Source organism: Chiloscyllium punctatum, chromosome 17 (assembly GCF_047496795.1).
Source record: "Chiloscyllium punctatum isolate Juve2018m chromosome 17, sChiPun1.3, whole genome shotgun sequence".
In the NCBI taxonomy this organism is placed as follows: Eukaryota; Metazoa; Chordata; class Chondrichthyes; order Orectolobiformes; family Hemiscylliidae; genus Chiloscyllium; species Chiloscyllium punctatum.
The window spans coordinates 49,102,220-49,128,879 of NC_092755.1; the positions used below are offsets into that span (position 1 = coordinate 49,102,220).

At 49.8% G+C, this 26,660-nt stretch overlaps 15 non-coding genes across 15 annotated transcripts; all 15 read right to left on the minus strand.

The window, feature by feature from the left end:
* Positions 1 to 1,191: 1,191 nt before the first annotated feature.
* trnal-caa (transfer RNA leucine (anticodon CAA)) lies at positions 1,192 to 1,311 on the minus strand. The gene is made up of 2 exons: positions 1,274 to 1,311; positions 1,192 to 1,237 (listed from the first exon to the last, which is right to left on the minus strand). It is a non-coding gene; the product is annotated as a tRNA-Leu (tRNA).
* Positions 1,312 to 3,132: 1,821 nt separating this feature from the next.
* On the minus strand, positions 3,133 to 3,252 carry trnal-caa (transfer RNA leucine (anticodon CAA)). The gene is made up of 2 exons: positions 3,215 to 3,252; positions 3,133 to 3,178 (listed from the first exon to the last, which is right to left on the minus strand). It is a non-coding gene; the product is annotated as a tRNA-Leu (tRNA).
* A 1,821-nt stretch (positions 3,253 to 5,073) lies between these two features.
* Positions 5,074 to 5,193, minus strand: trnal-caa (transfer RNA leucine (anticodon CAA)). Its single transcript has 2 exons — positions 5,156 to 5,193; positions 5,074 to 5,119 (listed from the first exon to the last, which is right to left on the minus strand). It is a non-coding gene; the product is annotated as a tRNA-Leu (tRNA).
* Positions 5,194 to 6,507: 1,314 nt separating this feature from the next.
* Positions 6,508 to 6,627, minus strand: trnal-caa (transfer RNA leucine (anticodon CAA)). The gene is made up of 2 exons: positions 6,590 to 6,627; positions 6,508 to 6,553 (listed from the first exon to the last, which is right to left on the minus strand). It is a non-coding gene; the product is annotated as a tRNA-Leu (tRNA).
* Positions 6,628 to 8,448: 1,821 nt separating this feature from the next.
* On the minus strand, positions 8,449 to 8,568 carry trnal-caa (transfer RNA leucine (anticodon CAA)). The gene is made up of 2 exons: positions 8,531 to 8,568; positions 8,449 to 8,494 (listed from the first exon to the last, which is right to left on the minus strand). It is a non-coding gene; the product is annotated as a tRNA-Leu (tRNA).
* A 1,314-nt stretch (positions 8,569 to 9,882) lies between these two features.
* On the minus strand, positions 9,883 to 10,002 carry trnal-caa (transfer RNA leucine (anticodon CAA)). The gene is made up of 2 exons: positions 9,965 to 10,002; positions 9,883 to 9,928 (listed from the first exon to the last, which is right to left on the minus strand). It is a non-coding gene; the product is annotated as a tRNA-Leu (tRNA).
* Positions 10,003 to 11,817: 1,815 nt separating this feature from the next.
* Positions 11,818 to 11,937, minus strand: trnal-caa (transfer RNA leucine (anticodon CAA)). Its single transcript has 2 exons — positions 11,900 to 11,937; positions 11,818 to 11,863 (listed from the first exon to the last, which is right to left on the minus strand). It is a non-coding gene; the product is annotated as a tRNA-Leu (tRNA).
* A 1,821-nt stretch (positions 11,938 to 13,758) lies between these two features.
* Positions 13,759 to 13,878, minus strand: trnal-caa (transfer RNA leucine (anticodon CAA)). The gene is made up of 2 exons: positions 13,841 to 13,878; positions 13,759 to 13,804 (listed from the first exon to the last, which is right to left on the minus strand). It is a non-coding gene; the product is annotated as a tRNA-Leu (tRNA).
* Positions 13,879 to 15,192: 1,314 nt separating this feature from the next.
* Positions 15,193 to 15,312, minus strand: trnal-caa (transfer RNA leucine (anticodon CAA)). The gene is made up of 2 exons: positions 15,275 to 15,312; positions 15,193 to 15,238 (listed from the first exon to the last, which is right to left on the minus strand). It is a non-coding gene; the product is annotated as a tRNA-Leu (tRNA).
* Positions 15,313 to 17,129: 1,817 nt separating this feature from the next.
* On the minus strand, positions 17,130 to 17,249 carry trnal-caa (transfer RNA leucine (anticodon CAA)). Its single transcript has 2 exons — positions 17,212 to 17,249; positions 17,130 to 17,175 (listed from the first exon to the last, which is right to left on the minus strand). It is a non-coding gene; the product is annotated as a tRNA-Leu (tRNA).
* Positions 17,250 to 18,555: 1,306 nt separating this feature from the next.
* trnal-caa (transfer RNA leucine (anticodon CAA)) lies at positions 18,556 to 18,675 on the minus strand. Its single transcript has 2 exons — positions 18,638 to 18,675; positions 18,556 to 18,601 (listed from the first exon to the last, which is right to left on the minus strand). It is a non-coding gene; the product is annotated as a tRNA-Leu (tRNA).
* A 1,763-nt stretch (positions 18,676 to 20,438) lies between these two features.
* On the minus strand, positions 20,439 to 20,558 carry trnal-caa (transfer RNA leucine (anticodon CAA)). The gene is made up of 2 exons: positions 20,521 to 20,558; positions 20,439 to 20,484 (listed from the first exon to the last, which is right to left on the minus strand). It is a non-coding gene; the product is annotated as a tRNA-Leu (tRNA).
* A 1,312-nt stretch (positions 20,559 to 21,870) lies between these two features.
* Positions 21,871 to 21,990, minus strand: trnal-caa (transfer RNA leucine (anticodon CAA)). Its single transcript has 2 exons — positions 21,953 to 21,990; positions 21,871 to 21,916 (listed from the first exon to the last, which is right to left on the minus strand). It is a non-coding gene; the product is annotated as a tRNA-Leu (tRNA).
* Positions 21,991 to 23,302: 1,312 nt separating this feature from the next.
* Positions 23,303 to 23,422, minus strand: trnal-caa (transfer RNA leucine (anticodon CAA)). Its single transcript has 2 exons — positions 23,385 to 23,422; positions 23,303 to 23,348 (listed from the first exon to the last, which is right to left on the minus strand). It is a non-coding gene; the product is annotated as a tRNA-Leu (tRNA).
* A 1,815-nt stretch (positions 23,423 to 25,237) lies between these two features.
* trnal-caa (transfer RNA leucine (anticodon CAA)) lies at positions 25,238 to 25,357 on the minus strand. The gene is made up of 2 exons: positions 25,320 to 25,357; positions 25,238 to 25,283 (listed from the first exon to the last, which is right to left on the minus strand). It is a non-coding gene; the product is annotated as a tRNA-Leu (tRNA).
* Between the last annotated feature and the right edge of the window lie 1,303 nt (positions 25,358 to 26,660).

Here is a 26,660-nt window from a genome sequence, read left to right on the forward strand (position 1 = left end):
ACACTCTGTCTCTCTCACACACATACACACTCTGTCTCTCTCAAACACACCTACAAATTCTCCCTCTCTGTTTCTCACACACACACATGCCCACACACTCATATACACACTCACACCCTCTCTCTCTCAAACACACATATACACATACATACTCTCTCTCACACACACTCTCACTCACACACACGCAGACAGACACAAACACACACTCTCAGACACATACTCACACACATTCTCTCACTCTCACACACACAAACACACACATGTACACGCTGCCTCTCTTGCGCTCACACACACACATGCACTCTCTCTCACACACACACACGCTAACATACACACTCTCTCTCCTTCACACAAACACACACTCTCTCTCTCACACACACGCCCACAGGCACACACAATCTCACACACACACACACACACACACACACACACACCTCTCTCTCTCACACACACACACACTCTCTCTCACACGCACACAAACACATGCTAACACACACACGCTCTCTCCTTCACACACACACACAAACACACACACACTCACAGGCACACACACAATCTTTATCTCTCACACACACACACACACAATCTCTCTCTCTCACACACACACACAAACACAATCAGGTCAGGAGCTGAGTGACCCTGGGGGAAGCCAAACTGGGTGTCACTGAGCAGGTGCTGCTTGATCGCACTGTTGGAGAGCCCTTCCATCACTTTACCGAGGATTGGGAACAGATGGATGGGAGAGGAATTGGCTGAGTTGGATTTGTCCTGCTTTTTATGTCCAGGACATACCTGGATAATTTCCCACATGGCCAGGTCGATCCCAGTGTTGTCACTGTCCTGGGAGAACTTGGCTGGAGGAAGGGCATGTTGTGGAGTAGCAGCCTTCAGGAGCAGTGCCAGAGCACAGAGCCTTTGCAGTGTCCAGTGTCTCTTGATCTGACACGGAGTGAATGGAATTGTTGGAAGAATGGTGTCTGTGATGGTGGGGAGCACAGGGGGAGACTGAGTAAGATCATCCGGTGGGCACTTGCGGCTGAAGATTGTTGTAAAAGCCTCAGCCTTCTCTTTGATAGTGACAGGTTGGACTCTTCCATCTTTGTGAAGGGGGAGCGACTCCTCTCCAAGAAGCTGTGAAATGTGGGGGCAGTGTGTGGGTGTGGGAAGGTTTGTTTGGGGAAAAGGGAAGAAAGTCAGGAGTGGGATTTGAACCCACGCCCCTAGAAAGGGACCAGAATTCACAAGCCCAGATGCAGGGCAAGGACTAACACTCCTTGAGTCTGGCGCCTTAGACCACTCGGCCATCCTGACAAGCTGCTGCCGATCTCCTTCCAGATGTCTTTCTCACTCTGTACAATTAGTCACCTTGCTCTTCTGCAGACACAAAATGAAATTCCGCATTTCTGCAGCTCCCTTGCATTCACACTCAGCAACAATCCCTCATACACAGTCTCACTCTCGCACACACACACTCTCTCTCACATGCACACGCACACACACTCTCTATCTGTCTCTCACACACACACTCTCTCTCTCACATGCACGCACAAACACACTCTCTCCCTCTCATGCACACAAATTCTCCCTTTCTCTGTCTCTCTCACACACACACTCTCACTCACACACACACACTTCTCCCTCTTACACACACACACTATCTCACGCACACACTCTTTCTCACACACACCAACAAATTCTTCCTCTCTCTCTCTCAGACACACGCAAACACACTCTTGCAGACATACACATACAAATTCTCTCTCTCTCACACGCACCCACTCTCACTCACACACACACATACACGCACATACACACACACATTCTCTCTCTCTCGGACACACATTCTCTCTCTCTCAAACACACTCTCTCTCACACACACACATTCTTTCACTCTCTCATACACAAAGACACATGCACACTCTCTCTTACGCACACACACGCACACTCTGTCTCTCTCACACACATACACACTCTGTCTCTCTCAAACACACCTACAAATTCTCCCTCTCTGTTTCTCACACACACACATGCCCACACACTCATATACACACTCACACCCTCTCTCTCTCAAACACACATATACACATACATACTCTCTCTCACACACACTCTCACTCACACACACGCAGACAGACACAAACACACACTCTCAGACACATACTCACACACATTCTCTCACTCTCACACACACAAACACACACATGTACACGCTGCCTCTCTTGCGCTCACACACACACATGCACTCTCTCTCACACACACACACGCTAACATACACACTCTCTCTCCTTCACACAAACACACACTCTCTCTCTCACACACACGCCCACAGGCACACACAATCTCACACACACACACACACACACACACACACACACCTCTCTCTCTCACACACACACACACTCTCTCTCACACGCACACAAACACATGCTAACACACACACGCTCTCTCCTTCACACACACACACAAACACACACACACTCACAGGCACACACACAATCTTTATCTCTCACACACACACACACACAATCTCTCTCTCTCACACACACACACAAACACAATCAGGTCAGGAGCTGAGTGACCCTGGGGGAAGCCAAACTGGGTGTCACTGAGCAGGTGCTGCTTGATCGCACTGTTGGAGAGCCCTTCCATCACTTTACCGAGGATTGGGAACAGATGGATGGGAGAGGAATTGGCTGAGTTGGATTTGTCCTGCTTTTTATGTCCAGGACATACCTGGATAATTTCCCACATGGCCAGGTCGATCCCAGTGTTGTCACTGTCCTGGGAGAACTTGGCTGGAGGAAGGGCATGTTGTGGAGTAGCAGCCTTCAGGAGCAGTGCCAGAGCACAGAGCCTTTGCAGTGTCCAGTGTCTCTTGATCTGACACGGAGTGAATGGAATTGTTGGAAGAATGGTGTCTGTGATGGTGGGGAGCACAGGGGGAGACTGAGTAAGATCATCCGGTGGGCACTTGCGGCTGAAGATTGTTGTAAAAGCCTCAGCCTTCTCTTTGATAGTGACAGGTTGGACTCTTCCATCTTTGTGAAGGGGGAGCGACTCCTCTCCAAGAAGCTGTGAAATGTGGGGGCAGTGTGTGGGTGTGGGCAGGTTTGTTTGGGGAAAAGGGAAGAAAGTCAGGAGTGGGATTTGAACCCACGCCCCTAGAAAGGGACCAGAATTCACAAGCCCAGATGCAGAGCAAGGACTAACACTCCTTGAGTCTGGCGCCTTAGACCACTCGGCCATCCTGACAAGCTGCTGCCGATCTCCTTCCAGATGTCTTTCTCACTCTGTACAATTAGTCACCTTGCTCTTCTGCAGACACAAAATGCAATTCCGCATTTCTGCAGCTCCCTTGCATTCACACTCAGCAACAATCCCTCATACACAGTCTCACTCTCGCACACACACACTCTCTCTCACATGCACACGCACACACACTCTCTATCTGTCTCTCACACACACACTCTCTCTCTCACATGCACGCACAAACACACTCTCTCCCTCTCATGCACACAAATTCTCCCTTTCTCTGTCTCTCTCACACACACACTCTCACTCACACACACACACTTCTCCCTCTTACACACACACACTATCTCACGCACACACTCTTTCTCACACACACCAACAAATTCTTCCTCTCTCTCTCTCAGACACACGCAAACACACTCTTGCAGACATACACATACAAATTCTCTCTCTCTCACACGCACCCACTCTCACTCACACACACACATACACGCACATACACACACACATTCTCTCTCTCTCGCACACACATTCTCTCTCTCTCAAACACACTCTCTCTCACACACACACATTCTTTCACTCTCTCACACACAAAGACACATGCACACTCTCTCTTACACACACACACGCACACTCTGTCTCTCTCACACACATACACACTCTGTCTCTCTCAAACACACCTACAAATTCTCCCTCTCTGTTTCTCACACACACACATGCCCACACACTCATATACACACTCACACCCTCTCTCTCTCAAACACACATATACACATACATACTCTCTCTCACACACACTCTCACTCACACACACGCAGACAGACACAAACACACACTCTCAGACACATACTCACACACATTCTCTCACTCTCACACACACAAACACACACATGTACACGCTGCCTCTCTTGCGCTCACACACACACATGCACTCTCTCTCACACACACACACGCTAACATACACACTCTCTCTCCTTCACACAAACACACACTCTCTCTCTCACACACACGCCCACAGGCACACACAATCTCACACACACACACACACACACACACACACACCTCTCTCTCTCACACACACACACACTCTCTCTCACACGCACACAAACACATGCTAACACACACACGCTCTCTCCTTCACACACACACACAAACACACACACACTCACAGGCACACACACAATCTTTATCTCTCACACACACACACACACAATCTCTCTCTCTCACACACACACACACAAACACAATCAGGTCAGGAGCTGAGTGACCCTGGGGGAAGCCAAACTGGGTGTCACTGAGCAGGTGCTGCTTGATCGCACTGTTGGAGAGCCCTTCCATCACTTTACCGAGGATTGGGAACAGATGGATGGGAGAGGAATTGGCTGAGTTGGATTTGTCCTGCTTTTTATGTCCAGGACATACCTGGATAATTTCCCACATGGCCAGGTCGATCCCAGTGTTGTCACTGTCCTGGGAGAACTTGGCTGGAGGAAGGGCATGTTGTGGAGTAGCAGCCTTCAGGAGCAGTGCCAGAGCACAGAGCCTTTGCAGTGTCCAGTGTCTCTTGATCTGACACGGAGTGAATGGAATTGTTGGAAGAATGGTGTCTGTGATGGTGGGGAGCACAGGGGGAGACTGAGTAAGATCATCCGGTGGGCACTTGCGGCTGAAGATTGTTGTAAAAGCATCAGCCTTATCTTTGCAAGTGACAGGTTGGACTCTTCCATCTTTGTGAAGGGGGAGCGACTCCTCTCCAAGAAGCTGTGAAATTTGGGGGCAGTGTGTGGGTGTGGGAAGGTTTGTTTGGGGAAAAGGGAAGAATGTCAGGAGTGGGATTTGAACCCACGCCCCTAGAAAGGGACCAGAATTCACAAGCCCTGATGTAGAGCAAGGACTAACACACCTTGAATCTGGTGCCTTAGACCACTCGGCCATCCTGACAAGCTGCGACAGAACTCCTTCCAGATGTCTTTCTCACTCTGTACAATTAGTCACCTTGCTCTTGTGCAGACACAAAATGCAATTCCGCATTTCTGCAGCTCCCTTGCATTCACACTCAGCAACAATCCCTCATACACAGTCTCACTCTCGCACACACACACTCTCTCTCACATGCACACGCACACACACTCTCTATCTGTCTCTCACACACACACTCTCTCTCTCACATGCACGCACAAACACACTCTCTCCCTCTCATACACACAAATTCTCCCTTTCTCTGTCTCTCTCACACACACACTCTCACTCACACACACACAGACAGACACAAACACACACTCTCAGACACATACTCACACACATTCTCTCACTCTCACACACACAAACACACACACGTACACGCTGCCTCTCTTGCGCTCACACACACACATGCACTCTCTCTCACACACACACACGCTAACATACACACTCTCTCTCCTTCACACAAACACACACTCTCTCTCTCACACACACGCCCACAGGCACACACAATCACACACACACACACACCTCTCTCTCTCACACACACACACACACACACACTCTCTCTCACACGCACACAAACACATGCTAACACACACACGCTCTCTCCTTCACACACACACACAAACACACACACACTCACAGGCACACACACAATCTTTATCTCTCACACACACACACACACAATCTCTCTCTCTCACACACACACACAAACACAATCAGGTCAGGAGCTGAGTGACCCTGGGGGAAGCCAAACTGGGTGTCACTGAGCAGGTGCTGCTTGATCGCACTGTTGGAGAGCCCTTCCATCACTTTACCGAGGATTGGGAACAGATGGATGGGAGAGGAATTGGCTGAGTTGGATTTGTCCTGCTTTTTATGTCCAGGACATACCTGGATAATTTCCCACATGGCCAGGTCGATCCCAGTGTTGTCACTGTCCTGGGAGAACTTGGCTGGAGGAAGGGCATGTTGTGGAGTAGCAGCCTTCAGGAGCAGTGCCAGAGCACAGAGCCTTTGCAGTGTCCAGTGTCTCTTGATCTGACACGGAGTGAATGGAATTGTTGGAAGAATGGTGTCTGTGATGGTGGGGAGCACAGGGGGAGACTGAGTAAGATCATCCGGTGGGCACTTGCGGCTGAAGATTGTTGTAAAAGCCTCAGCCTTCTCTTTGATAGTGACAGGTTGGACTCTTCCATCTTTGTGAAGGGGGAGCGACTCCTCTCCAAGAAGCTGTGAAATGTGGGGGCAGTGTGTGGGTGTGGGCAGGTTTGTTTGGGGAAAAGGGAAGAAAGTCAGGAGTGGGATTTGAACCCACGCCCCTAGAAAGGGACCAGAATTCACAAGCCCAGATGCAGAGCAAGGACTAACACTCCTTGAGTCTGGCGCCTTAGACCACTCGGCCATCCTGACAAGCTGCTGCCGATCTCCTTCCAGATGTCTTTCTCACTCTGTACAATTAGTCACCTTGCTCTTCTGCAGACACAAAATGCAATTCCGCATTTCTGCAGCTCCCTTGCATTCACACTCAGCAACAATCCCTCATACACAGTCTCACTCTCGCACACACACACTCTCTCTCACATGCACACGCACACACACTCTCTATCTGTCTCTCACACACACACTCTCTCTCTCACATGCACGCACAAACACACTCTCTCCCTCTCATGCACACAAATTCTCCCTTTCTCTGTCTCTCTCACACACACACTCTCACTCACACACACACACTTCTCCCTCTTACACACACACACTATCTCACGCACACACTCTTTCTCACACACACCAACAAATTCTTCCTCTCTCTCTCTCAGACACACGCAAACACACTCTTGCAGACATACACATACAAATTCTCTCTCTCTCACACGCACCCACTCTCACTCACACACACACATACACGCACATACACACACACATTCTCTCTCTCTCGCACACACATTCTCTCTCTCTCAAACACACTCTCTCTCACACACACACATTCTTTCACTCTCTCACACACAAAGACACATGCACACTCTCTCTTACACACACACACGCACACTCTGTCTCTCTCACACACATACACACTCTGTCTCTCTCAAACACACCTACAAATTCTCCCTCTCTGTTTCTCACACACACACATGCCCACACACTCATATACACACTCACACCCTCTCTCTCTCAAACACACATATACACATACATACTCTCTCTCACACACACTCTCACTCACACACACGCAGACAGACACAAACACACACTCTCAGACACATACTCACACACATTCTCTCACTCTCACACACACAAACACACACATGTACACGCTGCCTCTCTTGCGCTCACACACACACATGCACTCTCTCTCACACACACACACGCTAACATACACACTCTCTCTCCTTCACACAAACACACACTCTCTCTCTCACACACACGCCCACAGGCACACACAATCTCACACACACACACACACACACACACACACACCTCTCTCTCTCACACACACACACACTCTCTCTCACACGCACACAAACACATGCTAACACACACACGCTCTCTCCTTCACACACACACACAAACACACACACACTCACAGGCACACACACAATCTTTATCTCTCACACACACACACACACAATCTCTCTCTCTCACACACACACACACAAACACAATCAGGTCAGGAGCTGAGTGACCCTGGGGGAAGCCAAACTGGGTGTCACTGAGCAGGTGCTGCTTGATCGCACTGTTGGAGAGCCCTTCCATCACTTTACCGAGGATTGGGAACAGATGGATGGGAGAGGAATTGGCTGAGTTGGATTTGTCCTGCTTTTTATGTCCAGGACATACCTGGATAATTTCCCACATGGCCAGGTCGATCCCAGTGTTGTCACTGTCCTGGGAGAACTTGGCTGGAGGAAGGGCATGTTGTGGAGTAGCAGCCTTCAGGAGCAGTGCCAGAGCACAGAGCCTTTGCAGTGTCCAGTGTCTCTTGATCTGACACGGAGTGAATGGAATTGTTGGAAGAATGGTGTCTGTGATGGTGGGGAGCACAGGGGGAGACTGAGTAAGATCATCCGGTGGGCACTTGCGGCTGAAGATTGTTGTAAAAGCATCAGCCTTATCTTTGCAAGTGACAGGTTGGACTCTTCCATCTTTGTGAAGGGGGAGCGACTCCTCTCCAAGAAGCTGTGAAATTTGGGGGCAGTGTGTGGGTGTGGGAAGGTTTGTTTGGGGAAAAGGGAAGAATGTCAGGAGTGGGATTTGAACCCACGCCCCTAGAAAGGGACCAGAATTCACAAGCCCTGATGTAGAGCAAGGACTAACACACCTTGAATCTGGTGCCTTAGACCACTCGGCCATCCTGACAAGCTGCGACAGAACTCCTTCCAGATGTCTTTCTCACTCTGTACAATTAGTCACCTTGCTCTTGTGCAGACACAAAATGCAATTCCGCATTTCTGCAGCTCCCTTGCATTCACACTCAGCAACAATCCCTCATACACAGTCTCACTCTCGCACACACACACTCTCTCTCACATGCACACGCACACACACTCTCTATCTGTCTCTCACACACACACTCTCTCTCTCACATGCACGCACAAACACACTCTCTCCCTCTCATACACACAAATTCTCCCTTTCTCTGTCTCTCTCACACACACACTCTCACTCACACACACACAGACAGACACAAACACACACTCTCAGACACATACTCACACACATTCTCTCACTCTCACACACACAAACACACACACGTACACGCTGCCTCTCTTGCGCTCACACACACACATGCACTCTCTCTCACACACACACACGCTAACATACACACTCTCTCTCCTTCACACAAACACACACTCTCTCTCTCACACACACGCCCACAGGCACACACAATCACACACACACACACACCTCTCTCTCTCACACACACACACACACACACACTCTCTCTCACACGCACACAAACACATGCTAACACACACACGCTCTCTCCTTCACACACACACACAAACACACACACACTCACAGGCACACACACAATCTTTATCTCTCACACACACACACACACAATCTCTCTCTCTCACACACACACACAAACACAATCAGGTCAGGAGCTGAGTGACCCTGGGGGAAGCCAAACTGGGTGTCACTGAGCAGGTGCTGCTTGATCGCACTGTTGGAGAGCCCTTCCATCACTTTACCGAGGATTGGGAACAGATGGATGGGAGAGGAATTGGCTGAGTTGGATTTGTCCTGCTTTTTATGTCCAGGACATACCTGGATAATTTCCCACATGGCCAGGTCGATCCCAGTGTTGTCACTGTCCTGGGAGAACTTGGCTGGAGGAAGGGCATGTTGTGGAGTAGCAGCCTTCAGGAGCAGTGCCAGAGCACAGAGCCTTTGCAGTGTCCAGTGTCTCTTGATCTGACACGGAGTGAATGGAATTGTTGGAAGAATGGTGTCTGTGATGGTGGGGAGCACAGGGGGAGACTGAGTAAGATCATCCGGTGGGCACTTGCGGCTGAAGATTGTTGTAAAAGCCTCAGCCTTCTCTTTGATAGTGACAGGTTGGACTCTTCCATCTTTGTGAAGGGGGAGCGACTCCTCTCCAAGAAGCTGTGAAATGTGGGGGCAGTGTGTGGGTGTGGGAAGGTTTGTTTGGGGAAAAGGGAAGAAAGTCAGGAGTGGGATTTGAACCCACGCCCCTAGAAAGGGACCAGAATTCACAAGCCCAGATGCAGAGCAAGGACTAACACTCCTTGAGTCTGGCGCCTTAGACCACTCGGCCATCCTGACAAGCTGCTGCCGATCTCCTTCCAGATGTCTTTCTCACTCTGTACAATTAGTCACCTTGCTCTTCTGCAGACACAAAATGCAATTCCGCATTTCTGCAGCTCCCTTGCATTCACACTCAGCAACAATCCCTCATACACAGTCTCACTCTCGCACACACACACTCTCTCTCACATGCACACGCACACACACTCTCTATCTGTCTCTCACACACACACTCTCTCTCTCACATGCACGCACAAACACACTCTCTCCCTCTCATGCACACAAATTCTCCCTTTCTCTGTCTCTCTCACACACACACTCTCACTCACACACACACACTTCTCCCTCTTACACACACACACTATCTCACGCACACACTCTTTCTCACACACACCAACAAATTCTTCCTCTCTCTCTCTCAGACACACGCAAACACACTCTTGCAGACATACACATACAAATTCTCTCTCTCTCACACGCACCCACTCTCACTCACACACACACATACACGCACATACACACACACATTCTCTCTCTCTCGGACACACATTCTCTCTCTCTCAAACACACTCTCTCTCACACACACACACATTCTTTCACTCTCTCACACACAAAGACACATGCACACTCTCTCTTACACACACACACGCACACTCTGTCTCTCTCACACACATACACACTCTGTCTCTCTCAAACACACCTACAAATTCTCCCTCTCTGTTTCTCACACACACACATGCCCACACACTCATATACACACTCACACCCTCTCTCTCTCAAACACACATATACACATACATACTCTCTCTCACACACACTCTCACTCACACACACGCAGACAGACACAAACACACACTCTCAGACACATACTCACACACATTCTCTCACTCTCACACACACAAACACACACATGTACACGCTGCCTCTCTTGCGCTCACACACACACATGCACTCTCTCTCACACACACGCTAACATACACACTCTCTCTCCTTCACACAAACACACACTCTCTCTCTCACACACACGCCCACAGGCACACACAATCTCACACACACACACACACACACACACACACCTCTCTCTCTCACACACACACACACTCTCTCTCACACGCACACAAACACATGCTAACACACACACGCTCTCTCCTTCACACACACACACAAACACACACACACTCACAGGCACACACACAATCTTTATCTCTCACACACACACACACACAATCTCTCTCTCTCACACACACACACAAACACAATCAGGTCAGGAGCTGAGTGACCCTGGGGGAAGCCAAACTGGGTGTCACTGAGCAGGTGCTGCTTGATCGCACTGTTGGAGAGCCCTTCCATCACTTTACCGAGGATTGGGAACAGATGGATGGGAGAGGAATTGGCTGAGTTGGATTTGTCCTGCTTTTTATGTCCAGGACATACCTGGATAATTTCCCACATGGCCAGGTCGATCCCAGTGTTGTCACTGTCCTGGGAGAACTTGGCTGGAGGAAGGGCATGTTGTGGAGTAGCAGCCTTCAGGAGCAGTGCCAGAGCACAGAGCCTTTGCAGTGTCCAGTGTCTCTTGATCTGACACGGAGTGAATGGAATTGTTGGAAGAATGGTGTCTGTGATGGTGGGGAGCACAGGGGGAGACTGAGTAAGATCATCCGGTGGGCACTTGCGGCTGAAGATTGTTGTAAAAGCCTCAGCCTTCTCTTTGATAGTGACAGGTTGGACTCTTCCATCTTTGTGAAGGGGGAGCGACTCCTCTCCAAGAAGCTGTGAAATGTGGGGGCAGTGTGTGGGTGTGGGAAGGTTTGTTTGGGGAAAAGGGAAGAAAGTCAGGAGTGGGATTTGAACCCACGCCCCTAGAAAGGGACCAGAATTCACAAGCCCAGATGCAGAGCAAGGACTAACACTCCTTGAGTCTGGCGCCTTAGACCACTCGGCCATCCTGACAAGCTGCTGCCGATCTCCTTCCAGATGTCTTTCTCACTCTGTACAATTAGTCACCTTGCTCTTCTGCAGACACAAAATGCAATTCCGCATTTCTGCAGCTCCCTTGCATTCACACTCAGCAACAATCCCTCATACACAGTCTCACTCTCGCACACACACACTCTCTCTCACATGCACACGCACACACACTCTCTATCTGTCTCTCACACACACACTCTCTCTCTCACATGCACGCACAAACACACTCTCTCCCTCTCATGCACACAAATTCTCCCTTTCTCTGTCTCTCTCACACACACACTCTCACTCACACACACACACTTCTCCCTCTTACACACACACACTATCTCACGCACACACTCTTTCTCACACACACCAACAAATTCTTCCTCTCTCTCTCTCAGACACACGCAAACACACTCTTGCAGACATACACATACAAATTCTCTCTCTCTCACACGCACCCACTCTCACTCACACACACACATACACGCACATACACACACACATTCTCTCTCTCTCGCACACACATTCTCTCTCTCTCAAACACACTCTCTCTCACACACACACATTCTTTCACTCTCTCACACACAAAGACACATGCACACTCTCTCTTACACACACACACGCACACTCTGTCTCTCTCACACACATACACACTCTGTCTCTCTCAAACACACCTACAAATTCTCCCTCTCTGTTTCTCACACACACACATGCCCACACACTCATATACACACTCACACCCTCTCTCTCTCAAACACACATATACACATACATACTCTCTCTCACACACACTCTCACTCACACACACGCAGACAGACACAAACACACACTCTCAGACACATACTCACACACATTCTCTCACTCTCACACACACAAACACACACATGTACACGCTGCCTCTCTTGCGCTCACACACACACATGCACTCTCTCTCACACACACACACGCTAACATACACACTCTCTCTCCTTCACACAAACACACACTCTCTCTCTCACACACACGCCCACAGGCACACACAATCTCACACACACACACACACACACACACACACACCTCTCTCTCTCACACACACACACACTCTCTCTCACACGCACACAAACACATGCTAACACACACACGCTCTCTCCTTCACACACACACACAAACACACACACACTCACAGGCACACACACAATCTTTATCTCTCACACACACACACACACAATCTCTCTCTCTCACACACACACACACAAACACAATCAGGTCAGGAGCTGAGTGACCCTGGGGGAAGCCAAACTGGGTGTCACTGAGCAGGTGCTGCTTGATCGCACTGTTGGAGAGCCCTTCCATCACTTTACCGAGGATTGGGAACAGATGGATGGGAGAGGAATTGGCTGAGTTGGATTTGTCCTGCTTTTTATGTCCAGGACATACCTGGATAATTTCCCACATGGCCAGGTCGATCCCAGTGTTGTCACTGTCCTGGGAGAACTTGGCTGGAGGAAGGGCATGTTGTGGAGTAGCAGCCTTCAGGAGCAGTGCCAGAGCACAGAGCCTTTGCAGTGTCCAGTGTCTCTTGATCTGACACGGAGTGAATGGAATTGTTGGAAGAATGGTGTCTGTGATGGTGGGGAGCACAGGGGGAGACTGAGTAAGATCATCCGGTGGGCACTTGCGGCTGAAGATTGTTGTAAAAGCCTCAGCCTTCTCTTTGATAGTGACAGGTTGGACTCTTCCATCTTTGTGAAGGGGGAGCGACTCCTCTCCAAGAAGCTGTGAAATTTGGGGGCAGTGTGTGGGTGTGGGAAGGTTTGTTTGGGGAAAAGGGAAGAATGTCAGGAGTGGGATTTGAACCCACGCCCCTAGAAAGGGACCAGAATTCACAAGCCCTGATGTAGAGCAAGGACTAACACACCTTGAATCTGGTGCCTTAGACCACTCGGCCATCCTGACAAGCTGCGACAGAACTCCTTCCAGATGTCTTTCTCACTCTGTACAATTAGTCACCTTGCTCTTGTGCAGACACAAAATGCAATTCCGCATTTCTGCAGCTCCCTTGCATTCACACTCAGCAACAATCCCTCATACACAGTCTCACTCTCGCACACACACACTCTCTCTCACATGCACACGCACACACACTCTCTATCTGTCTCTCACACACACACTCTCTCTCTCACATGCACGCACAAACACACTCTCTCCCTCTCATACACACAAATTCTCCCTTTCTCTGTCTCTCTCACACACACACTCTCACTCACACACACACAGACAGACACAAACACACACTCTCAGACACATACTCACACACATTCTCTCACTCTCACACACACAAACACACACACGTACACGCTGCCTCTCTTGCGCTCACACACACACATGCACTCTCTCTCACACACACACACGCTAACATACACACTCTCTCTCCTTCACACAAACACACACTCTCTCTCTCACACACACGCCCACAGGCACACACAATCACACACACACACACACCTCTCTCTCTCACACACACACACACACACACACTCTCTCTCACACGCACACAAACACATGCTAACACACACACGCTCTCTCCTTCACACACACACACAAACACACACACACTCACAGGCACACACACAATCTTTATCTCTCACACACACACACACACAATCTCTCTCTCTCACACACACACACAAACACAATCAGGTCAGGAGCTGAGTGACCCTGGGGGAAGCCAAACTGGGTGTCACTGAGCAGGTGCTGCTTGATCGCACTGTTGGAGAGCCCTTCCATCACTTTACCGAGGATTGGGAACAGATGGATGGGAGAGGAATTGGCTGAGTTGGATTTGTCCTGCTTTTTATGTCCAGGACATACCTGGATAATTTCCCACATGGCCAGGTCGATCCCAGTGTTGTCACTGTCCTGGGAGAACTTGGCTGGAGGAAGGGCATGTTGTGGAGTAGCAGCCTTCAGGAGCAGTGCCAGAGCACAGAGCCTTTGCAGTGTCCAGTGTCTCTTGATCTGACACGGAGTGAATGGAATTGTTGGAAGAATGGTGTCTGTGATGGTGGGGAGCACAGGGGGAGACTGAGTAAGATCATCCGGTGGGCACTTGCGGCTGAAGATTGTTGTAAAAGCCTCAGCCTTCTCTTTGATAGTGACAGGTTGGACTCTTCCATCTTTGTGAAGGGGGAGCGACTCCTCTCCAAGAAGCTGTGAAATGTGGGGGCAGTGTGTGGGTGTGGGAAGGTTTGTTTGGGGAAAAGGGAAGAAAGTCAGGAGTGGGATTTGAACCCACGCCCCTAGAAAGGGACCAGAATTCACAAGCCCAGATGCAGAGCAAGGACTAACACTCCTTGAGTCTGGCGCCTTAGACCACTCGGCCATCCTGACAAGCTGCTGCCGATCTCCTTCCAGATGTCTTTCTCACTCTGTACAATTAGTCACCTTGCTCTTCTGCAGACACAAAATGCAATTCCGCATTTCTGCAGCTCCCTTGCATTCACACTCAGCAACAATCCCTCATACACAGTCTCACTCTCGCACACACACACTCTCTCTCACATGCACACGCACACACACTCTCTATCTGTCTCTCACACACACACTCTCTCTCTCACATGCACGCACAAACACACTCTCTCCCTCTCATGCACACAAATTCTCCCTTTCTCTGTCTCTCTCACACACACACTCTCACTCACACACACACACTTCTCCCTCTTACACACACACACTATCTCACGCACACACTCTTTCTCACACACACCAACAAATTCTTCCTCTCTCTCTCTCAGACACACGCAAACACACTCTTGCAGACATACACATACAAATTCTCTCTCTCTCACACGCACCCACTCTCACTCACACACACACATACACGCACATACACACACACATTCTCTCTCTCTCGGACACACATTCTCTCTCTCTCAAACACACTCTCTCTCACACACACACACATTCTTTCACTCTCTCACACACAAAGACACATGCACACTCTCTCTTACACACACACACGCACACTCTGTCTCTCTCACACACATACACACTCTGTCTCTCTCAAACACACCTACAAATTCTCCCTCTCTGTTTCTCACACACACACATGCCCACACACTCATATACACACTCACACCCTCTCTCTCTCAAACACACATATACACATACATACTCTCTCTCACACACACTCTCACTCACACACACGCAGACAGACACAAACACACACTCTCAGACACATACTCACACACATTCTCTCACTCTCACACACACAAACACACACATGTACACGCTGCCTCTCTTGCGCTCACACACACACATGCACTCTCTCTCACACACACGCTAACATACACACTCTCTCTCCTTCACACAAACACACACTCTCTCTCTCACACACACGCCCACAGGCACACACAATCTCACACACACACACACACACACACACACACACCTCTCTCTCTCACACACACACACACTCTCTCTCACACGCACACAAACACATGCTAACACACACACGCTCTCTCCTTCACACACACACACAAACACACACACACTCACAGGCACACACACAATCTTTATCTCTCACACACACACACACACAATCTCTCTCTCTCACACACACACACAAACACAATCAGGTCAGGAGCTGAGTGACCCTGGGGGAAGCCAAACTGGGTGTCACTGAGCAGGTGCTGCTTGATCGCACTGTTGGAGAGCCCTTCCATCACTTTACCGAGGATTGGGAACAGATGGATGGGAGAGGAATTGGCTGAGTTGGATTTGTCCTGCTTTTTATGTCCAGGACATACCTGGATAATTTCCCACATGGCCAGGTCGATCCCAGTGTTGTCACTGTCCTGGGAGAACTTGGCTGGAGGAAGGGCATGTTGTGGAGTAGCAGCCTTCAGGAGCAGTGCCAGAGCACAGAGCCTTTGCAGTGTCCAGTGTCTCTTGATCTGACACGGAGTGAATGGAATTGTTGGAAGAATGGTGTCTGTGATGGTGGGGAGCACAGGGGGAGACTGAGTAAGATCATCCGGTGGGCACTTGCGGCTGAAGATTGTTGTAAAAGCCTCAGCCTTCTCTTTGATAGTGACAGGTTGGACTCTTCCATCTTTGTGAAGGGGGAGCGACTCCTCTCCAAGAAGCTGTGAAATGTGGGGGCAGTGTGTGGGTGTGGGAAGGTTTGTTTGGGGAAAAGGGAAGAATGTCAGGAGTGGGATTTGAACCCACGCCCCTAGAAAGGGACCAGAATTCACAAGCCCAGATGCAGAGCAAGGACTAACACTCCTTGAGTCTGGCGCCTTAGACCACTCGGCCATCCTGACAAGCTGCTGCAGATCTCCTTCCAGATGTCTTTCTCACTCTGTACAATTAGTCACCTTGCTCTTCTGCAGACACAAAATGCAATTCCGCATTTCTGCAGCTCCCTTGCATTCACACTCAGCAACAATCCCTCATACACAGTCTCACTCTCGCACACACACACTCTCTCTCACATGCACACGCACACACACTCTCTATCTGTCTCTCACACACACACTCTCTCTCTCACATGCACGCACAAACACACTCTCTCCCTCTCATACACACAAATTCTCCCTTTCTCTGTCTCTCTCACACACACACTCTCACTCACACACACACAGACAGACACAAACACACACTCTCAGACACATACTCACACACATTCTCTCACTCTCACACACACAAACACACACACGTACACGCTGCCTCTCTTGCGCTCACACACACACATGCACTCTCACACACACACACGCTAACATACACACTCTCTCTCCTTCACACAAACACACACTCTCTCTCTCACACACACGCCCACAGGCACACACAATCACACACACACACACACCTCTCTCTCTCACACACACACACACACACTCTCTCTCACACGCACACAAACACATGCTAACACACACACGCTCTCTCCTTCACACACACACACAAACACACACACACTCACAGGCACACACACAATCTTTATCTCTCACACACACACACACACAATCTCTCTCTCTCACACACACACACAAACACAATCAGGTCAGGAGCTGAGTGACCCTGGGGGAAGCCAAACTGGGTGTCACTGAGCAGGTGCTGCTTGATCGCACTGTTGGAGAGCCCTTCCATCACTTTACCGAGGATTGGGAACAGATGGATGGGAGAGGAATTGGCTGAGTTGGATTTGTCCTGCTTTTTATGTCCAGGACATACCTGGATAATTTCCCACATGGCCAGGTCGATCCCAGTGTTGTCACTGTCCTGGGAGAACTTGGCTGGAGGAAGGGCATGTTGTGGAGTAGCAGCCTTCAGGAGCAGTGCCAGAGCACAGAGCCTTTGCAGTGTCCAGTGTCTCTTGATCTGACACGGAGTGAATGGAATTGTTGGAAGAATGGTGTCTGTGATGGTGGGGAGCACAGGGGGAGACTGAGTAAGATCATCCGGTGGGCACTTGCGGCTGAAGATTGTTGTAAAAGCCTCAGCCTTCTCTTTGATAGTGACAGGTTGGACTCTTCCATCTTTGTGAAGGGGGAGCGACTCCTCTCCAAGAAGCTGTGAAATGTGGGGGCAGTGTGTGGGTGTGGGCAGGTTTGTTTGGGGAAAAGGGAAGAAAGTCAGGAGTGGGATTTGAACCCACGCCCCTAGAAAGGGACCAGAATTCACAAGCCCAGATGCAGAGCAAGGACTAACACTCCTTGAGTCTGGCGCCTTAGACCACTCGGCCATCCTGACAAGCTGCTGCCGATCTCCTTCCAGATGTCTTTCTCACTCTGTACAATTAGTCACCTTGCTCTTCTGCAGACACAAAATGCAATTCCGCATTTCTGCAGCTCCCTTGCATTCACACTCAGCAACAATCCCTCATACACAGTCTCACTCTCTCACACACACACTCTCTCTCTCACATGCACGCACAAACACACTCTCTCCCTCTCATGCACACAAATTCTCCCTTTCTCTGTCTCTCTCACACACACACTCTCACTCACACACACACACTTCTCCCTCTTACACACACACACTATCTCACGCACACACTCTTTCTCACACACACCAACAAATTCTTCCTCTCTCTCTCTCAGACACACGCAAACACACTCTTGCAGACATACACATACAAATTCTCTCTCTCTCACACGCACCCACTCTCACTCACACACACACATACACGCACATACACACACACATTCTCTCTCTCTCGCACACACATTCTCTCTCTCTCAAACACACTCTCTCTCACACACACACATTCTTTCACTCTCTCACACACAAAGACACATGCACACTCTCTCTTACACACACACACGCACACTCTGTCTCTCTCACACACATACACACTCTGTCTCTCTCAAACACACCTACAAATTCTCCCTCTCTGTTTCTCACACACACACATGCCCACACACTCATATACACACTCACACCCTCTCTCTCTCAAACACACATATACACATACATACTCTCTCTCACACACACTCTCACTCACACACACGCAGACAGACACAAACACACACTCTCAGACACATACTCACACACATTCTCTCACTCTCACACAAACACACACATGTACACGCTGCCTCTCTTGCGCTCACACACACACATGCACTCTCTCTCACACACACACACGCTAACATACACACTCTCTCTCCTTCACACAAACACACACTCTCTCTCTCACACACACGCCCACAGGCACACACAATCTCACACACACACACACACACACACACACACACACCTCTCTCTCTCACACACACACACACTCTCTCTCACACGCACACAAACACATGCTAACACACACACGCTCTCTCCTTCACACACACACACAAACACACACACACTCACAGGCACACACACAATCTTTATCTCTCACACACACACACACACAATCTCTCTCTCTCACACACACACACAAACACAATCAGGTCAGGAGCTGAGTGACCCTGGGGGAAGCCAAACTGGGTGTCACTGAGCAGGTGCTGCTTGATCTCACTGTTGGAGAGCCCTTCCATCACTTTACCGAGGATTGGGAACAGATGGATGGGAGAGGAATTGGCTGAGTTGGATTTGTCCTGCTTTTTATGTCCAGGACATACCTGGATAATTTCCCACATGGCCAGGTCGATCCCAGTGTTGTCACTGTCCTGGGAGAACTTGGCTGGAGGAAGGGCATGTTGTGGAGTAGCAGCCTTCAGGAGCAGTGCCAGAGCACAGAGCCTTTGCAGTGTCCAGTGTCTCTTGATCTGACACGGAGTGAATGGAATTGTTGGAAGAATGGTGTCTGTGATGGTGGGGAGCACAGGGGGAGACTGAGTAAGATCATCCGGTGGGCACTTGCGGCTGAAGATTGTTGTAAAAGCATCAGCCTTATCTTTGCAAGTGACAGGTTGGACTCTTCCATCTTTGTGAAGGGGGAGCGACTCCTCTCCAAGAAGCTGTGAAATGTGGGGGCAGTGTGTGGGTGTGGGAAGGTTTGTTTGGGGAAAAGGGAAGAATGTCAGGAGTGGGATTTGAACCCACGCCCCTAGAAAGGGACCAGAATTCACAAGCCCTGATGTAGAGCAAGGACTAACACACCTTGAATCTGGTGCCTTAGACCACTCGGCCATCCTGACAAGCTGCGGCAGATCTCCTTCCAGATGTCTTTCTCACTCTGTACAATTAGTCACCTTGCTCTTGTGCAGACACAAAATGCAATTCCGCATTTCTGCAGCTCCCTTGCATTCACACTCAGCAACAATCCCTCATACACAGTCTCACTCTCGCACACACACACTCTCTCTCACATGCACACGCACACACACTCTCTATCTGTCTCTCACACACACACTCTCTCTCTCACATGCACGCACAAACACACTCTCTCCCTCTCATACACACAAATTCTCCCTTTCTCTGTCTCTCTCACACACACACTCTCACTCACACACACACAGACAGACACAAACACACACTCTCAGACACATACTCACACACATTCTCTCACTCTCACACACACAAACACACACACGTACACGCTGCCTCTCTTGCGCTCACACACACACATGCACTCTCTCTCACACACACACACGCTAACATACACACTCTCTCTCCTTCACACAAACACACACTCTCTCTCTCACACACACGCCCACAGGCACACACAATCACACACACACACACACCTCTCTCTCTCACACACACACACACACACACTCTCTCTCACACGCACACAAACACATGCTAACACACACACGCTCTCTCCTTCACACACACACACAAACACACACACACTCACAGGCACACACACAATCTTTATCTCTCACACACACACACACACAATCTCTCTCTCTCACACACACACACAAACACAATCAGGTCAGGAGCTGAGTGACCCTGGGGGAAGCCAAACTGGGTGTCACTGAGCAGGTGCTGCTTGATCGCACTGTTGGAGAGCCCTTCCATCACTTTACCGAGGATTGGGAACAGATGGATGGGCGAGGAATTGGCTGAGTTGGATTTGTCCTGCTTTTTATGTCCAGGACATACCTGGATAATTTCCCACATGGCCAGGTCGATCCCAGTGTTGTCACTGTCCTGGGAGAACTTGGCTGGAGGAAGGGCATGTTGTGGAGTAGCAGCCTTCAGGAGCAGTGCCAGAGCACAGAGCCTTTGCAGTGTCCAGTGTCTCTTGATCTGACACGGAGTGAATGGAATTGTTGGAAGAATGGTGTCTGTGATGGTGGGGAGCACAGGGGGAGACTGAGTAAGATCATCCGGTGGGCACTTGCGGCTGAAGATTGTTGTAAAAGCCTCAGCCTTCTCTTTGATAGTGACAGGTTGGACTCTTCCATCTTTGTGAAGGGGGAGCGACTCCTCTCCAAGAAGCTGTGAAATGTGGGGGCAGTGTGTGGGTGTGGGAAGGTTTGTTTGGGGAAAAGGGAAGAATGTCAGGAGTGGGATTTGAACCCACGCCCCTAGAAAGGGACCAGAATTCACAAGCCCAGATGCAGAGCAATGACGAACACTCCTTGAGTCTGGCGCCTTAGACCACTCGGCCATCCTGACAAGCTGCTGCCGATCTCCTTCCAGATGTCTTTCTCACTCTGTACAATTAGTCACCTTGCTCTTCTGCAGACACAAAATGCAATTCCGCATTTCTGCAGCTCCCTTGCATTCACACTCAGCAACAATCCCTCATACACAGTCTCACTCTCGCACACACACACTCTCTCTCACATGCACACGCACACACACTCTCTATCTGTCTCTCACACACACACTCTCTCTCTCACATGCACGCACAAACACACTCTCTCCCTCTCATACACACAAATTCTCCCTTTCTCTGTCTCTCTCACACACACACTCTCACTCACACACACACAGACAGACACAAACACACACTCTCAGACACATACTCACACACATTCTCTCACTCTCACACACACAAACACACACACGTACACGCTGCCTCTCTTGCGCTCACACACACACATGCACTCTCTCTCACACACACACACGCTAACATACACACTCTCTCTCCTTCACACAAACACACACTCTCTCTCTCACACACACGCCCACAGGCACACACAATCACACACACACACACACACCTCTCTCTCACACACACACACACACACACTCTCTCTCACACGCACACAAACACATGCTAACACACACACGCTCTCTCCTTCACACACACACACAAACACACACACACTCACAGGCACACACACAATCTTTATCTCTCACACACACACACACACAATCTCTCTCTCTCACACACACACACAAACACAATCAGGTCAGGAGCTGAGTGACCCTGGGGGAAGCCAAACTGGGTGTCACTGAGCAGGTGCTGCTTGATCGCACTGTTGGAGAGCCCTTCCATCACTTTACCGAGGATTGGGAACAGATGGATGGGAGAGGAATTGGCTGAGTTGGATTTGTCCTGCTTTTTATGTCCAGGACATACCTGGATAATTTCCCACATGGCCAGGTCGATCCCAGTGTTGTCACTGTCCTGGGAGAACTTGGCTGGAGGAAGGGCATGTTGTGGAGTAGCAGCCTTCAGGAGCAGTGCCAGAGCACAGAGCCTTTGCAGTGTCCAGTGTCTCTTGATCTGACACGGAGTGAATGGAATTGTTGGAAGAATGGTGTCTGTGATGGTGGGGAGCACAGGGGGAGACTGAGTAAGATCATCCGGTGGGCACTTGCGGCTGAAGATTGTTGTAAAAGCCTCAGCCTTCTCTTTGATAGTGACAGGTTGGACTCTTCCATCTTTGTGAAGGGGGAGCGACTCCTCTCCAAGAAGCTGTGAAATGTGGGGGCAGTGTGTGGGTGTGGGAAGGTTTGTTTGGGGAAAAGGGAAGAAAGTCAGGAGTGGGATTTGAACCCACGCCCCTAGAAAGGGACCAGAATTCACAAGCCCAGATGCAGAGCAAGGACTAACACTCCTTGAGTCTGGCGCCTTAGACCACTCGGCCATCCTGACAAGCTGCTGCCGAACTCCTTCCAGATGTCTTTCTCACTCTGTACAATTAGTCACCTTGCTCTTGTGCAGACACAAAATGCAATTCCGCATTTCTGCAGCTCCCTTGCATTCACACTCAGCAACAATCCCTCATACACAGTCTCACTCTCGCACACACACACTCTCTCTCACATGCACACGCACACACACTCTCTATCTGTCTCTCACACACACACTCTCTCTCTCACATGCACGCACAAACACACTCTCTCCCTCTCATGCACACAAATTCTCCCTTTCTCTGTCTCTCTCACACACACACTCTCACTCACACACACACACTTCTCCCTCTTACACACACACACTATCTCACGCACACACTCTTTCTCACACACACCAACAAATTCTTCCTCTCTCTCTCTCAGACACACGCAAACACACTCTTGCAGACATACACATACAAATTCTCTCTCTCTCACACGCACCCACTCTCACTCACACACACACATACACGCACATACACACACACATTCTCTCTCTCTCGCACACACATTCTCTCTCTCTCAAACACACTCTCTCTCACACACACACATTCTTTCACTCTCTCACACACAAAGACACATGCACACTCTCTCTTACACACACACACGCACACTCTGTCTCTCTCACACACATACACACTCTGTCTCTCTCAAACACACCTACAAATTCTCCCTCTCTGTTTCTCACACACACACATGCCCACACACTCATATACACACTCACACCCTCTCTCTCTCAAACACACATATACACATACATACTCTCTCTCACACACACTCTCACTCACACACACGCAGACAGACACAAACACACACTCTCAGACACATACTCACACACATTCTCTCACTCTCACACAAACACACACATGTACACGCTGCCTCTCTTGCGCTCACACACACACATGCACTCTCTCTCACACACACACACGCTAACATACACACTCTCTCTCCTTCACACAAACACACACTCTCTCTCTCACACACACGCCCACAGGCACACACAATCTCACACACACACACACACACACACACACACACCTCTCTCTCTCACACACACACACACTCTCTCTCACACGCACACAAACACATGCTAACACACACACGCTCTCTCCTTCACACACACACACAAACACACACACACTCACAGGCACACACACAATCTTTATCTCTCACACACACACACACACAATCTCTCTCTCTCACACACACACACAAACACAATCAGGTCAGGAGCTGAGTGACCCTGGGGGAAGCCAAACTGGGTGTCACTGAGCAGGTGCTGCTTGATCGCACTGTTGGAGAGCCCTTCCATCACTTTACCGAGGATTGGGAACAGATGGATGGGAGAGGAATTGGCTGAGTTGGATTTGTCCTGCTTTTTATGTCCAGGACATACCTGGATAATTTCCCACATGGCCAGGTCGATCCCAGTGTTGTCACTGTCCTGGGAGAACTTGGCTGGAGGAAGGGCATGTTGTGGAGTAGCAGCCTTCAGGAGCAGTGCCAGAGCACAGAGCCTTTGCAGTGTCCAGTGTCTCTTGATCTGACACGGAGTGAATGGAATTGTTGGAAGAATGGTGTCTGTGATGGTGGGGAGCACAGGGGGAGACTGAGTAAGATCATCCGGTGGGCACTTGCGGCTGAAGATTGTTGTAAAAGCATCAGCCTTATCTTTGCAAGTGACAGGTTGGACTCTTCCATCTTTGTGAAGGGGGAGCGACTCCTCTCCAAGAAGCTGTGAAATGTGGGGGCAGTGTGTGGGTGTGGGAAGGTTTGTTTGGGGAAAAGGGAAGAATGTCAGGAGTGGGATTTGAACCCACGCCCCTAGAAAGGGACCAGAATTCACAAGCCCTGATGTAGAGCAAGGACTAACACACCTTGAATCTGGTGCCTTAGACCACTCGGCCATCCTGACAAGCTGCGGCAGATCTCCTTCCAGATGTCTTTCTCACTCTGTACAATTAGTCACCTTGCTCTTGTGCAGACACAAAATGCAATTCCGCATTTCTGCAGCTCCCTTGCATTCACACTCAGCAACAATCCCTCATACACAGTCTCACTCTCGCACACACACACTCTCTCTCACATGCACACGCACACACACTCTCTATCTGTCTCTCACACACACACTCTCTCTCTCACATGCACGCACAAACACACTCTCTCCCTCTCATACACACAAATTCTCCCTTTCTCTGTCTCTCTCACACACACACTCTCACTCACACACACACAGACAGACACAAACACACACTCTCAGACACATACTCACACACATTCTCTCACTCTCACACACACAAACACACACACGTACACGCTGCCTCTCTTGCGCTCACACACACACATGCACTCTCTCTCACACACACACACGCTAACATACACACTCTCTCTCCTTCACACAAACACACACTCTCTCTCTCACACACACGCCCACAGGCACACACAATCTCACACACACACACACACACACACACACACACCTCTCTCTCTCACACACACACACACTCTCTCTCACACGCACACAAACACATGCTAACACACACACGCTCTCTCCTTCACACACACACACAAACACACACACACTCACAGGCACACACACAATCTTTATCTCTCACACACACACACACACAATCTCTCTCTCTCACACACACACACAAACACAATCAGGTCAGGAGCTGAGTGACCCTGGGGGAAGCCAAACTGGGTGTCACTGAGCAGGTGCTGCTTGATCTCACTGTTGGAGAGCCCTTCCATCACTTTACCGAGGATTGGGAACAGATGGATGGGAGAGGAATTGGCTGAGTTGGATTTGTCCTGCTTTTTATGTCCAGGACATACCTGGATAATTTCCCACATGGCCAGGTCGATCCCAGTGTTGTCACTGTCCTGGGAGAACTTGGCTGGAGGAAGGGCATGTTGTGGAGTAGCAGCCTTCAGGAGCAGTGCCAGAGCACAGAGCCTTTGCAGTGTCCAGTGTCTCTTGATCTGACACGGAGTGAATGGAATTGTTGGAAGAATGGTGTCTGTGATGGTGGGGAGCACAGGGGGAGACTGAGTAAGATCATCCGGTGGGCACTTGCGGCTGAAGATTGTTGTAAAAGCATCAGCCTTATCTTTGCAAGTGACAGGTTGGACTCTTCCATCTTTGTGAAGGGGGAGCGACTCCTCTCCAAGAAGCTGTGAAATGTGGGGGCAGTGTGTGGGTGTGGGAAGGTTTG